This window comes from Pinus tabuliformis, chromosome 4_1 (assembly GCF_031772625.1).
Source record: "Pinus tabuliformis cultivar Carrire ecotype Pingquan chromosome 4_1, CPIR1, whole genome shotgun sequence".
Taxonomy (NCBI): Eukaryota; Viridiplantae; Streptophyta; class Pinopsida; order Pinales; family Pinaceae; genus Pinus; species Pinus tabuliformis.
The window spans coordinates 378622372-378636272 of record NC_142303.1 but is presented as its reverse complement, the minus strand read 5'-3'; positions in this window follow the sequence as shown (position 1 = coordinate 378636272).

The following is a 13901-nucleotide window of genomic DNA, read 5'->3' as shown; positions in this document are numbered from 1 at the left end:
TAAGGTAAAATCCTTGGAGAAAGACCTTACTCTTTATAAAACTCTGGCATAAATCAAAACAATTTTGTGGACCAAAATTGGCCAGTCCATCACCAATCAATGGAGATCAATACAGACTATCTATGAGCAAATCGAATTGATAGAAATAGCTCAAGTTGAGATCCAAAAGGCCAGAGCATTATTAGGGAACATGCCCGAACAGGCCAACAGACTAATTCATTTTTTGAATACTCACACTAGGGAACAACTAGTAGCTCTGGATATCAAGGACAGAACAGGCACCATTTTGATAGTGAAAAAGGTGCTGACCATGAGGAATTTTGTACAAAATCTAGAAAGAAAGTGCCAAGAAATGCAGACAGAAATAAATGCCTTTACAGGGAAGTTCACAATCTTGCAGAGCAAAGGGTTACCCAGTTTGTTGACCAGCAATCAAAGATTGTTGACACATGAACAATTTGCACACAGGGTGAATACATATGTCACTAATCAGATCACAGCATCATCAAGCATTTCAGAAGACACAATACCTCCCTCTGGACAGAGCTTATATGACAAATTGGAGAATTTGTTCTACATTGAACATGAGATGACACATATTTTTGAAGTCCAGCCCAATTACTACAGGTATATTGAAGCTAATGAAACATTGATAAAACTACAAAGACACCAGTTGCCAACAAACCAATGGTGGCAGGGCATGTTGGAGGTTTTACCAAGGTAGTCTTTAGAGCTAATTCTTTTTTGATTGTCTGCATTTAATCAAATTTAATGCACGTGCCACATATCATAAAAATGAAAACAGCGAGGAAGAAGTCCATGCCAAAACGCATTAAAGGGGAATTGGGCACAGATGGAAGGGTCGGGACAGCAACGCAGGAACGTAAATTAAAGAAACAGCTACCAGCCGACTTATTAAGTCAAAAAGTCAAATATATCAGACCACCTAAGGCAGCCAGTACAGCGGAGTTACTCCTTCATTCATTACGCTCGGTTTTCAATATCATTTACTGCCTCTGAAGAAGTAGATGGATGAAGTTAATTCTTGATATTTTCTCTATGAGATATTTTACAACTCTTTTTTATAAATACCTCCTCAAGATATGTATTGTTGTTGGCTGGTGAATATCATTCTGGACCTGCACTGTAAATTTTGAGAACTCTTCTAATTAAATATTGTTGGAATGCTTTACTGATGAACTTGCTCGTTATGGAATTAATGGCAAAAGAATATGTTGCAGAATTCTCATGTTACCTCATGGATCAATAAGTCTTTTTACCCTTGTTTTACTGTTCCTATGTTTATTTATCATCCATATATCATGTTCTAATTGCAGGAAAAAAGAATAACCCAGAATTTATTTGACTGTACTCTGTGTTCAATTCCTGTAAATTTTTATGTTTTCTTCAGGACTAGCATAGGTAGGAATTCTTGACTGCTCATGTTTCCCTGGTTCTTTCACTTTAAATATAATTAAGGAATTCTTAATTGCTCCTTTGTAATATCTATTCATTTTCCCTCTGTTAGCTCAATGAAAGATTCTTGATTGTCTTTCATTCCCTGACTTCATCTCATCTTATTCCAGCTTGAAGATTGTTCCATGTTTAATTATCTTGCTCTGTAGTTCCTCCTCTTGCCAAAGAAACCATACCCAGAGGTTTATTTTCATTGACTCCATTAACCCAATGGTCTGAACTTCTTATACTTTGCAGTTATGTTCTATTGAGTGTCACCTTCCAAACACCAAACAAACACCTGTGCCTCATAACTAGCCTAACATATAGAAAAACAAAGCGAAATCATATAGAGAGAGCCCTCTCTGGTTACGGGTTGGCTAGAATCTGCAGCTAAAAGTTTGGTTAGTGGTTACCTCGGCATTATTCCCTCGGAATTTTCCTGGGGAACAACCTGAGTGATAACATTATTGGCGACTCCACTAGGGAACTGAATGACTGTTTGTTACTGCTGTCTATTTTCTAAAGCTACAAATGGAGCCTGAAGTTAGCCAGGTAGCCTTTGAAACTGTTTTTGTTGTGCATTTATAGGAGTAAATAAAATCTGCTTCAGTCTATCTCCAATATAGCTTTAGGCCTTAAATAGTTGTCTCAAAATTTGATCAGTTTCCTTCTGTTTAAAAAAAAAAAAGATCTTTAGGAAAATTCAAAACTTTCACAATTCATACTTTTCTAGAAAATATTGTCAAAAAACAGTGTTCTTCAAAAAAAAATTCTAGAAAATACCAAAAACAGATTTAGAAGCTTGCTCCAAAGAAGAAAGCGCATTATACTAGATCAAATCCTGATCCTAACCCTCCAGTTATTTTTGAAAACCCTAACTTGATCTCTAAAAATCTTAAAAGACAAGAAAGTCTAGAGAATTCTGCTGATTTAAATCTCGATATACTTCAGCAAAACCTTACCCAATCACCTCCTGCAAAAGAAACAGTCATTTCTACTGTGGTTGCAGCTTCGTCTAGTTCACCATCATCACTCCAAAGCATCTTTTCCACCCCTCCATCCACTCCGTTTATCTCGGTTGTTATCCCTATGCTACCAATTGTTCCATTTATACCTGTAAATATGGCAAACCGATATGCTCCTTTGCAGTTGCCTACAAATCTAGGGGCTATGCCTCAAGATTATCAGAGTAAAATCACATACTTTGATGGTACTGGATCCTATACAGCCCAACAACACACCAAGAAAATGATGGACTACTTTGAGAACTATGAAATTGATGACAACGATGTCAGAATGAAAATTTTTGTCCAAATCTTAACCGGTGATGTAAGGACTATGTTTAGGGCACTTGCTGCAAACACAATTGTTGATCTGGATGCCCTGTACCAAACCTTTTTGAACAGATGGGAAAAGAAGAAAGACCCACTACATATCCTATCAGAGTATGACAGTTTAAAAAGAGGCCCACAAGAAACTGTCCAAGACTATTGTGCTAGATTCAACAACGTATATAATGTTATCCCTCAAAACCTTAGACCTCCACCTGACTTGGCCTTGATCAAATTCCCTGATGGATTTGACTCTGACATGGCATATCATCTAAGGGAAAGAGCTCTTGCCAGCTTAGAAGACATGTAGAGCATAGCTGTTAGTGTAGAGGCAAATCTGATCTCTAGAAGAGCTTGAGCTAGAGCTGAAAGAAGGACTACTTTCAAAGAAGAGCCTTCTGCATTTGAGCAAAAACTAGATGCAATTATCAAAGGAATGGATAGGTTGGGTGATAGAGTGGAAACCATCGAAAGAAAATCTTCTTGGGAAGGTCAGCCAAGTAACACCACTAGAAATCCAAATTTCAGAAAAAATCAAAATCCTAACACCGGGAAGGTTGGCCCTGATCATAATATCAGACCTCCATTTCAAGAGAATTATGCTAAAGCCCCCACCTCTAGTGAGCCCATAGAGGATGCTCAAATCAACCTAATTGGTTTGAACAGTGAACAACAAATCTTCTTAAGACAAGATGACCAAGAGGCTCATAATTTCAATCAATTCCAAACCAAATCGAGAGAAGTGTTTGATTTCAGAGAAGGGTATGTTGCAGTTGTCTATGAAGTCCATAAACAATACAGATTGAGAATCATAACGGTAGATGTGCCTGAACCTAGCAAGTTGAAAGATCCCAAACAGCCTAAGAAAGCAAAGGATAAAACTGCCTTGACAGAACTCCCTGCTAAAACAAACCTCAATCTAAAAGAACCCATCATCGAGGATATATCAGACTTACAGCCATCAAATAATCAACCATCCACACCCTTTCCTCCAAAAAATAATGCAAATAGCCCTCCTGAAAATAATTTCAAAGCAGATTTAGTTTGTAACAGCACTCAAGATGAAGAAAAAACCACTGAAAACACAGCAGAAAAAGAAAACCTTGCTGCCTGGAATCTAAAAATTCAAGTGGAAAAACCCTTCAACCTAGAAACAAAAATAGGCAAGTTAAAAATAGCCATTCCACTGTCTGAATTGGCTAAACATGAGGTTTATAGGGAACAAATCAGTAGGTCACTTCAAATATCAGAGAGTAGAGATGCAATCAATGTTTTAGATGACCAACCAGAGCTGATTTTTGGTCCTGAGGTAAATGGTAAAACAATAGATGGAGGAGTCCCTCCATTTTATGTAAGCTTAAACATTCATGGCAAAGTGTTGCATAACGCAATGTTTGATTCAGGAGCTTCCCATAACCTAATGCTTAAGTCTGTGATGGAAAGATTGGACCTAGATATCACCAGGCCATATAAAGACGTGTTTTCATTTGATTCCAGCGAGGTCAGGTGTCTAGGCCTAATCAAAGATTTGTGTGTATCTCTAGTACAATATCCAGCTAAGACTATTCTAATGGATGTAGTGGTAGCTGATATCCCACCAAAGTATGGAATGCTTTTGTCTAGATCTTGGGGTGCAAAGCTCCAAGGATCCTTGCAGCTAGACATGTCCTATGCCACCATTTCAGTCTTTGGTTAGCCAAAGAGATTGTACCGAGAAACATTGATGAAGTATGTGGTCAACAGCCAAGATAAACCTCAAAATTTTCCCATATATTCCATGCATTCTGATATGGATTCATTCATCTTATACAATGTTGAAATCTGCCCCAAAACTGATGACAAACTTCTAGAACAGGTACAAGCAGGAGACATAAATGAAGAGTCTACTGCTCAAGATCAAAAAATTGTTGAAGTGTTTGATGCAACAAACAAGAAAACCAAACCTTCTAAGTTACAAAATCCAAATCTACCCACTGAACAAGTTTTCAAAATTCCCAAGGCTAGTTACAGGAAAGAAATCTTATGGTACTTGGAGTTTGATGGGTCGGTGAATAAACTAGGAGCAGGGGCAGGGATCTGGATACACAATATGCAAAATGACCATGCTCAAGGACATGCATATAGGCTAAATTTTAGATGTACAAACAATATGGCCGAATATGAGGCCCTTTTCCTAGGACTCAAACTAATCAGAAGTCTAGGGGCAAGCAAGATTTCAATTCTACGGGACTCAGATTTGATTATTTAACAGATAAAGGGAAACTTCGTTACAAATGATCTTAGGCTAAGAGCTTACAGAGGGGCAGCAATGGAAATACTCAACACCTTCTCAGAATCTCAGCTTACCAAAATTCCAAGAAATCATAATTTACATGCGCACAGTTTGGCAACTTTTGCCAGCACTTGCAAGCTGCCATTTGAGCCTAATCATCACTTCACTGCTGAGATTAAACACAGACCTGGTGTTCAAGATAATGTCAAAAATTGGCAAGTGTTTGAAAATGACACACAAATTAATAATTTCTTGACTTTGAAAGAGGAATTCTCAAGCACAAACATAGACACAAGCACCCTTTGTGATCAACAGCAAATAGACAAAATTCAGAAAAATATATCAGCTGGAACAGCAAATCACATTTTGCACCCAACCATCTTTACTAGCAAAAATTTACAGGAGCTGAAACACATGGACCTTGATGAAATTGCTGAGGGAGAAGCTGAAGTAATTGATTTAAAAGATAAATTTTTACCCACAGGCCTGACTCCTTTGGAGGATATATTTGATTCAAATGACATACCAAGAAAGCAAAAAATGTAACCTTTAAATGCAAAAAATTAAGGACTGTAATATAGGAACCACAGAAGATCCTAAAATGGTAAAATTGTCCAAAGCTTTGCCTCCCAACCAAAAACTGAAATACATTGATTTGTTTAAAGAGTTTCAAGATGTCTTTGCATGGAGCTATGAGGAACTCAAATCCTATGATACTTTGGTCATCCAACACACAATACCTTTAAAAGAAAATCAAAAACCTTTTAAACAAAAGCTTAGAAGGGTTAATCCAGTCCTCCTTCTTCTCATTAACAAAGAGGTCAAAAGAATGTACCAAGCTGGAATAATTGCACCCATCAGATTCTCAGAATGGATTTCAAATCTAGTGCCTACTAGGAAGAAGACCAGAGAGATAAGACTATGTGTTGACTTAAGAAATCTGAATAAAGTTTCTCTCAAAGACCACTACCTCTTACCAAAAATGGATCACATTCTACAAAGAGTAGTGGGAGCTTCTAGGATCTCACTGTTAGATGGATTCTCAGGATTTAATCGGATCTTAGTTCACCCGGATGATCAAGACAAAACTGCCTTTACAACACCTTGGGAACTTTCAAATATGTTAAAATGCATTTTGGACTTAAAAATGCAGGGGCCACATTTCAACGAGCCATGGACATAGCCTTTGAAAAAGAGATTCATGATTTCTTAGTCATATATCTTGATGATCTCACTGCTTTTTCCAAATCAGACCAAGAACATTTAGAGCATCTCAGACAAGTTTTCCTAATTTGCAGAAAATATGGCATATCATTGAACCCAAAGAAGTCATTGTTTGGCCTTGAAGAAGGCAAACTCCTAGGTCACATAATTTCAAAAGATGGCATAAGAATTGACCCGGACATAATACAAGCCATCCTCCAAGTGCCGCATCTAAGAAACATCAAGGAATTGCAAGCTTTTCTACGCAAAATCAATTTCCTAAGAAGATTTATACCCAACCTAGCTGAACTAATAAGATTGTTGAATAATATGCTGAAGAAAGATCCCAAAGTCAAATGGACAATAGAAGCTAAACAAGCCTTTGAGGATATCAAAGTAGCTTTAACCAAAACACCTGTCCTCACAAGCCCAAAGTTTGATAGAGACTTCATAATCTTTTCCTTTGCATCTGAGCATATTGTTGCTGTTGTTCTGTTACAAAAAGATGACCAAGGATGCGAGAAGCCCATTGCTTTCTTTAGCAAAGCACTTAGAGATGCACCACTCAAATATCAGATCATGGAAAAACAAGCTTATGCCCTTGTAAAGGCCATCAAGGATTTCAAAGTTTACATCTTGTACTCCCATATAATAGCTTACGTCCCTAATGTCGTGGTCAAAGATATTCTGACTCAAGAAGGAATTGAAGGAAAAAGGGGTAAATGGATAGCTAAAATCTTGGAATATGACATTGAGATCAAGCCAACAAAACTAATAAAAGGACAAGGATTAGCTAAGTTGATGACTGAAACCAATTTTCAAGCCCTTGACATCAATGAACTGGATAACGAACAGGAAATGGCAACTCCACAGATCAATCAAGCCTTTTTACAATCACCTTGGTATGCTGATATAATTTATGTATTGTTAAACCTGCAAGCTCCTCCATGGTTATCTAGAACTAAAAAGAGATTCTTGAAAATGAAAGCTTCAAAGTTTTGTATTCTAGACAATGTTTTATTTTGGAAAACTCATGAAGGTATTTTGCTGAATTTCCTAACACGGGATGAAACTGACAAAGTACTCAAGGAATTTCATGCAGGGGACTGTGGTGGACATTTGTATTGGAAGTCAACAGATGATAAAATCCTAAGAGCTGGTTTCTATTGGCCCTCCCTGTTTGCTGATGTGAGGAAGTTTGTAGTTTCTTGCCATAAATGTCAAGTCTTTGAAGGCAAGAGAAAACTGTTACCTTTACCCCTAAAACCCATTTCCACTGAAAGACCATTTCAACAATGGGGTTTAGATTTCATTGGAGAAATTCACCCTTCCTCTTCTGGCCAGCATAAGTGGATTTTGACTGCCACAGACTACTTCACCAAGTGGATAGAAGCCATCCCTTGTAGGCAAGCCAATGATTTGATCATCATGCAATTTTTAGAAACCGATATTCTTTCTAGATTTGGCTGTCTGGAAAAGATCATAATAGACAATGTTGTTGCCTTTAAATCCAAAATAATGATCAATTTTTGTCACAAGTACCACATTACCTTAGTTCATTCCACAACTTATTATCCTCAAGGTAATGGTCTGGCTGAATCATCCAATAAAAGCTTGATCAACATCATAAAGAAAGTATTGGAGGAAAATAAGAAGAATTGGCACAAAAAGCTTGTCAATGCACTATGGGAAGACAGGTTAACCACAAAGAGATCTATTGGAACAAGCCCCTATGAGTTGGTTTATGGCATCGAGGCAGTATTCCCTTCATCTTTGGGAATCCTTGTGACAAAATTGCTGCAAGAAATATAGGCAGAACCCAATGATATTCAGAGGAGAATCAATCAAACAATTCACTTGCAGTAGACTAGAGAGGAAGTGTATCAGAGAACTCAAATCCTACAAGAGAAGCTGAAGAAAATTTTGATAAAAGGACAAAGGCAGAAGATTTTTCCATAGGAGATAAAGTGCTGAAATGGGATTCTAGGAGGGAAGATAAAGGAAAACATGGCAAATTTGATTCCCTATGGAAAGGACCTTTTATCATTCAAGCTGTACAAGGAAACAACACTTACTTTTTGAGAAGTTTGGATGGTACAGAAGCAGAGGATGGGCCAGTCAATGGGCGAATGCTCAAGCATTATTTTGATCCTCTTTGTTAACACATTAGGACTATATTTTGTACATAATAGTGTCTATTTTCAGCATTTTATTACAGCAATAAGATAAGGAATATGATGCAGCAAATTTTGAGGAAAAGGAAAGAATAGTGCCACCTTTTTGTATTACATTGTAAGTTTATCAGAGGAAGAGAAGAAGAAGACTTGGGAGCTATAAAAATGATGACAAATACTCAGGCAAACTAGCAAAGACAAAGCTGTAATTGTTCAAAACAGCTTATGAGAAAGGTATACATGCCACAGAGATAGAGTTTGTTGGCTTACAGTAGAAGGAAATTTCAGATTGCAGCAAGAGTTGAAAATAAGGCCATCTGACCTGCTATTCTTGGCTTTTCACCTGGAAAAGCCATCCCCAAGTGGAGCCACTGTTAGGTTCCTATAACAATAGGTCTCATATTTCATGATTAACTATGGAAATGCCAAATATGATCATCCTTTCCATGCTGCAAAGATTCCATATTTTCAAAAAAATAAAAAATTTAAAAAATGTGAAGAGGGTATGCCCTAAAAGAAAATCCAAAGGGCAAAAAGAATGAATTGGTCAAGAAAACAAAGAAAATGAACCCCAAAAGAAAAGACCAAGAAAGTGGCTAGTCAAAATGCCATTACTATCCTATATTTTGCAAATAAGTCCAGAATATCCAATCACTGACTTCTGTCACACTTGATGGATGGCCCAACAGCTCAATCTTGGCCAGTCCATGTTTAAATTTCTTGTTTTAGCATTAGAGAATAAGGTCTGTTCAACTAGTTCAAGCTTGGCAGACAAACAGCTAGGTAGAGAAGCAAAGGGTCTCAACAGCTAAATCTGAGTCCCTGGAAGAGATAAGGGCAGACTTAGATAGCAGGGCAGCTAAAAGAAAAGAAGAGAATCAGGGTTTGCTAGTTCAAATGCACCCAATCAAAAGGAAGAAAAAATGTTAGGTGTATTAGGTTTGGTAGGCAGTTGGATGTTGCAAAAGCAAGTTCATGAACAGTTTTGTTCTTTTTATGATCTATCTCATGGCTATCACAAGTGCCATGGCAAGATGATTATAGTTCAGGTGGAGCATGACTAATGTTCCCTCTCATTTCCCTAAGAACATTTACTAACTTCCCTCAAGGTCATTGGGATCTGCTCATTGGTCCTAGTTCACTTCATTTCATGAAAAATACTAAGTAGAACTCTGTGTTTGCTTAGCCAAAACAAGCCACATTTCTTGTGTAAAAAGAACCTTTTATTTCCCTTTCATTTCCCCAAAAAACCTAGGTTTTTACCTTATAAACCTAGTGTTCTCCATTTATAAAACCACATTAGCATCCTAACTCTATTTATATAACTCCTATGTATATTACCCCGCCCCTATTTTAGGAAAAATACATAATAAATCCCAAAAATATTATAAATACCCCCCCCTACGGCTAAAGTTATGGCCATATTTTAATTTTTGTCGGGATTATTGGTCCACCCGGGGCCAATAAGAACCCTCCACGCGCTCCACCAGGATTTGTTTAACAATTGGTTAAACAAATAACCAAAGCCACCCGCATAAACCATATAAAACCCTGATAACCAAAGTTTATAACCCAAAAACATTACAAACGTTGAAAATATATGGGCGGGACCCGCACCGTACCCCTCCGCCAACTTACCCCTTTGTCAACTGTCAGATCTGATCCCACAGATCAAACGGCTCTCATCAATATTGGAGGCGCCCCGACGACCGAACGTTAGGCTCTGATAAAAAGCGGTTTTCCCGCCGTACTACAGGACACGCGTCGCCACCACATTTTATCGCGTCCATTTGGCCCAAAACCGCCATGGTATATAAGGCAGTGCGATAAAAACCACAAACCGCTCCCGCTTTCCGCTGCTGACATCGTCGACCACGTCAGCGCCTATGTCAGCGTCCACGTCAGCGCCACCCCGTCACTATTTCATCCCCTGTTTCCGCCATGTCGTTCGCCATGTCATCCAACACATCACCTTTCGTACCCCGCTACATGAAAAATTTGCGTCATGATGATGTCATCACAAAAAGCGCCAAAAAGCCCGAAAAAGCCCAAATTTTGTTAAAAACCCTTGAAAGTGATTGTTTTCATTTATTTTTATTCGTTGGTTTGCGGAGACTGTGCATACAAATTACAATGAATTCGCCACCAAAGCTCCAGTCCGGCACCCAGGGGAATTCACTCCGCAAGCTTGGCCCCTCAGCTTAGTCTTGTACCTACATTTTGCGCCAGGCATCCTTAGAACAGGTATTTACCCGTAATTCGCTCATAAGCCCTATTTTTTCCAAGTTGTTTTGTAAAAATTCTCCGGATAACCAGAATTCAAGTTAAAATCATAGTGCTGCTATTACACCTCTGCACTATAGTGACCATTTTATCCATTTTTTCCAAAGAAATCCTCTGAGCTGTCTTTCCCTCTGCAAATTCGCCCGTCGAGCTGATTTTAATCTTATTTTCTCTACATTCCACTTGAAGAACCAATAAATCCATCAAATTCAGTCTATAACCCCAGCTAGAAACACAGTGAGTTGATAAAAACAAGAATTTACCAGTCTTCCCTCCAAGCCCCCTTTTTTCAACTTTCCTCTGCAAAAATCTCCAAAAAGCGCCCAAATATTGAGTTAAAATTGTCAAAACACCTGCAAAAGGAGCACCATTACCATTGTTTTATCCAGTTGTCCTACTAAACTCTACAAACTTTGTTTTTTTCTATGAGTTTTACCCAGTGAAGCGATTTCTAATTAAAACTCAGTCTGCAATTTCCTAAGAAAAACCTCAGAGCTAGTATTTTGTTTTCTATTGCTGCATAGACCCACTTTCTAACTAAAAACACAGACATTTGAAGCATGGAGGCTCCAATGGCCCTGAATGTTGCCCCCCTGAATGCACCACATAAGGAATTGGAATGGATGCCCCTTGCTGACAGAGATTTCCAAATTACTGATATGAATGGAGAGAAGCCTCATCTTCAAGCCTTTTGTGAAATCAGGAATAGCTACAGAAGCAACATTGATGTCTATGGAATCTGGGAGTCCAACATGCCTATCTACTACCTTCCTTCAGTAAATGTGCTCCCTGATTTCATCCATTTATGATGTGCAAATTATGACCCCACACAAAGAGCAGTTATGGCTCCATCTGGGATTGTCCTCTTCCATATTACTCCTCAATCCATAAATGAGATGCTGAACTTTAAGCCAACTCAGCCTCTGGCTCCTCTCACCATGGGATTCTTACTTGAATAAGGTGCCAAACTACCCAGTGCTGAGATAGCCAGAATAGCTCAAATATTCATGAAACCAGACTGCCAGCCCAGGCAGCCACCTCCTTTTAATCAACTCTAGTTCAAAGAAGCTGGTGTATTCATTACTGATATGATTTCATATATCTTGGGTTTCAAAACCAGTGAGCATATTGATGAAACTGTCTTAGTGTTGATGTCCATATTTACTCTAGACAACCCCCTTGTTGTCAAATATGATTATGCTTCCTTCATAGCTAATAAAATCCATGAGCAATTCATGAACTTGGACAGAGAAAGAGTGCTCAAATACACATCCTATTATTTGCTACTGTATTATCAACCTAATAGTTTCCAAATTCCTCTTAGAAGGTTGGACCCTAAACGAGAAATGAGATCTGTAATTTTCTGGAACTCGGTATTTCATGAAGTCCATAACTCCCCTTATACATATTGTGAGTTTGTTGACCTGTTCATATATCCAGCTACTTTTCTATTATTGATAACTCCTCCTGCCAGACTCTCTGCCGAAATGCAGAAAATTTTACATCTCTCAAAGGAGTACAGTATTGGTGACTGGTATTTTTATCAAAATCACACAGTAATCAGGATTTATGGCTGTGAATTATCCCCCTACAAGTTGCCAAAGTATGTCCCTATGAGACTCTTTGCCCTGGAATACTTCTGGAAATTTAGTAGTTCACATTTGACTCATTTCTATGGTGCTAGGAAAAAGGCACAGCTCAAGATAAGAAATCAATTGGGCCCTTTTATCTTCAATAAAAGGAAAGAAGCATGGGAAGAAGCAGATAAGATTTTAAGGGATCAACTTATGCTGAAACAAAGTTTTCATTGGTCACCATATGACCCTGAACATTTCATAAGTAATAGAAGAGTCAAAAACAAGCTTACAGGATATGTGCACCACCAAATCCCTGAAATTCAAAAATATGCTAACTAACAAGAATGGGTAGAAGCCACATTAGTAGAAGAGATTATTGAGGAAGAGACACTGGAAAAGGCTATGAAAGGGCTTGAAAAAATGCTTGACCTGGACTCTTTTGGACAGGTATCCTTCAAGCTGCCCCAGCACATAGGAGGCGACACATATTTTGCCGGGACTTCTCAACAACCATTGCAAAAGGCCAGCACAGCATCAGCTAAAGGCAAGGAGGTAATGAGTGGGGAACAGGAAACAATGGCAGATCAGCTAGATATTTCAAAGGAACAAAGCCAAGGGCTAGCTCCTTCAACACAGACAAAGGTACCTGAAATCTCGGTGTTACAAACCCCTCCCAATGAAGAAAGAGACAAGAAGACACACCTGGATCAGCAGAACAGCAAGGAGAAAAGAGGCAAAGGTTAAATCCTTACTCTGAAGAGGAATTCTTGGGAGAGACAACAGGCAACCTGAGAGGTGAGGAAAGAACCGAATAGCAGATCCCTCTTATTTTGGAAACATCAGCTAGCTCATATCAGCAAGAGCTAGTGGGGCAGCATGGTGAAGAGGTCACATCCACCAGGCCACAGAGAAAACAACAGAGCAAGCAAGGCTCGGATATCAAGAAAGCATTTACTAAAATAAAGGCTAGAAATGACCCAATAAGGATCCAACTTTATAATCAGTTGCTGAGAATAGCCCCCACAAATCAACAAAGGCTAATGGCAGCCTATGATACTCAAGAAGGGAAAATGACCCTTAGTCACTTCAGGCCCACAATGCAGCAACCACAGTCAGCTGCTGATTATATCAGGACCAATCTAGAAGTCCTCTCTAAAGACATCCACCCAATGGACCAGATTGAATTACACAAACAAACCGCAGAAATGGTGTACTCCACCCTGGAAGACAAAGCATTATTAGCTCACAAATTGCAGAGTTCATTGCACAATACCTCTACCCAATTAGAGTTGGATAAGGCCTCCTCATTAGCCAAGGATAACAGGATCAAATCCTTGGAGGAAATTATTATTAAGCTGGGACATGATCCCAAGGATCCCAAGGGCATACAGGCCTTAATAAAAAAGAAAGAAGAAGATATTGCAGCCCTCAGGAAGCAGCTCAAGCTGCCAATTACAATGCACCCTCAAACCATAGAAGTTGCATAGCAGAAAGGAGAAGAGGACGTGGTGAGTTTGCTAATGAGGATGAATGAGATACTAGTGGAAACAAAGAAAGCATTGGAGGAAGCACTACAAGGAAAAAAGGGAGAGTTAGCCTCTCA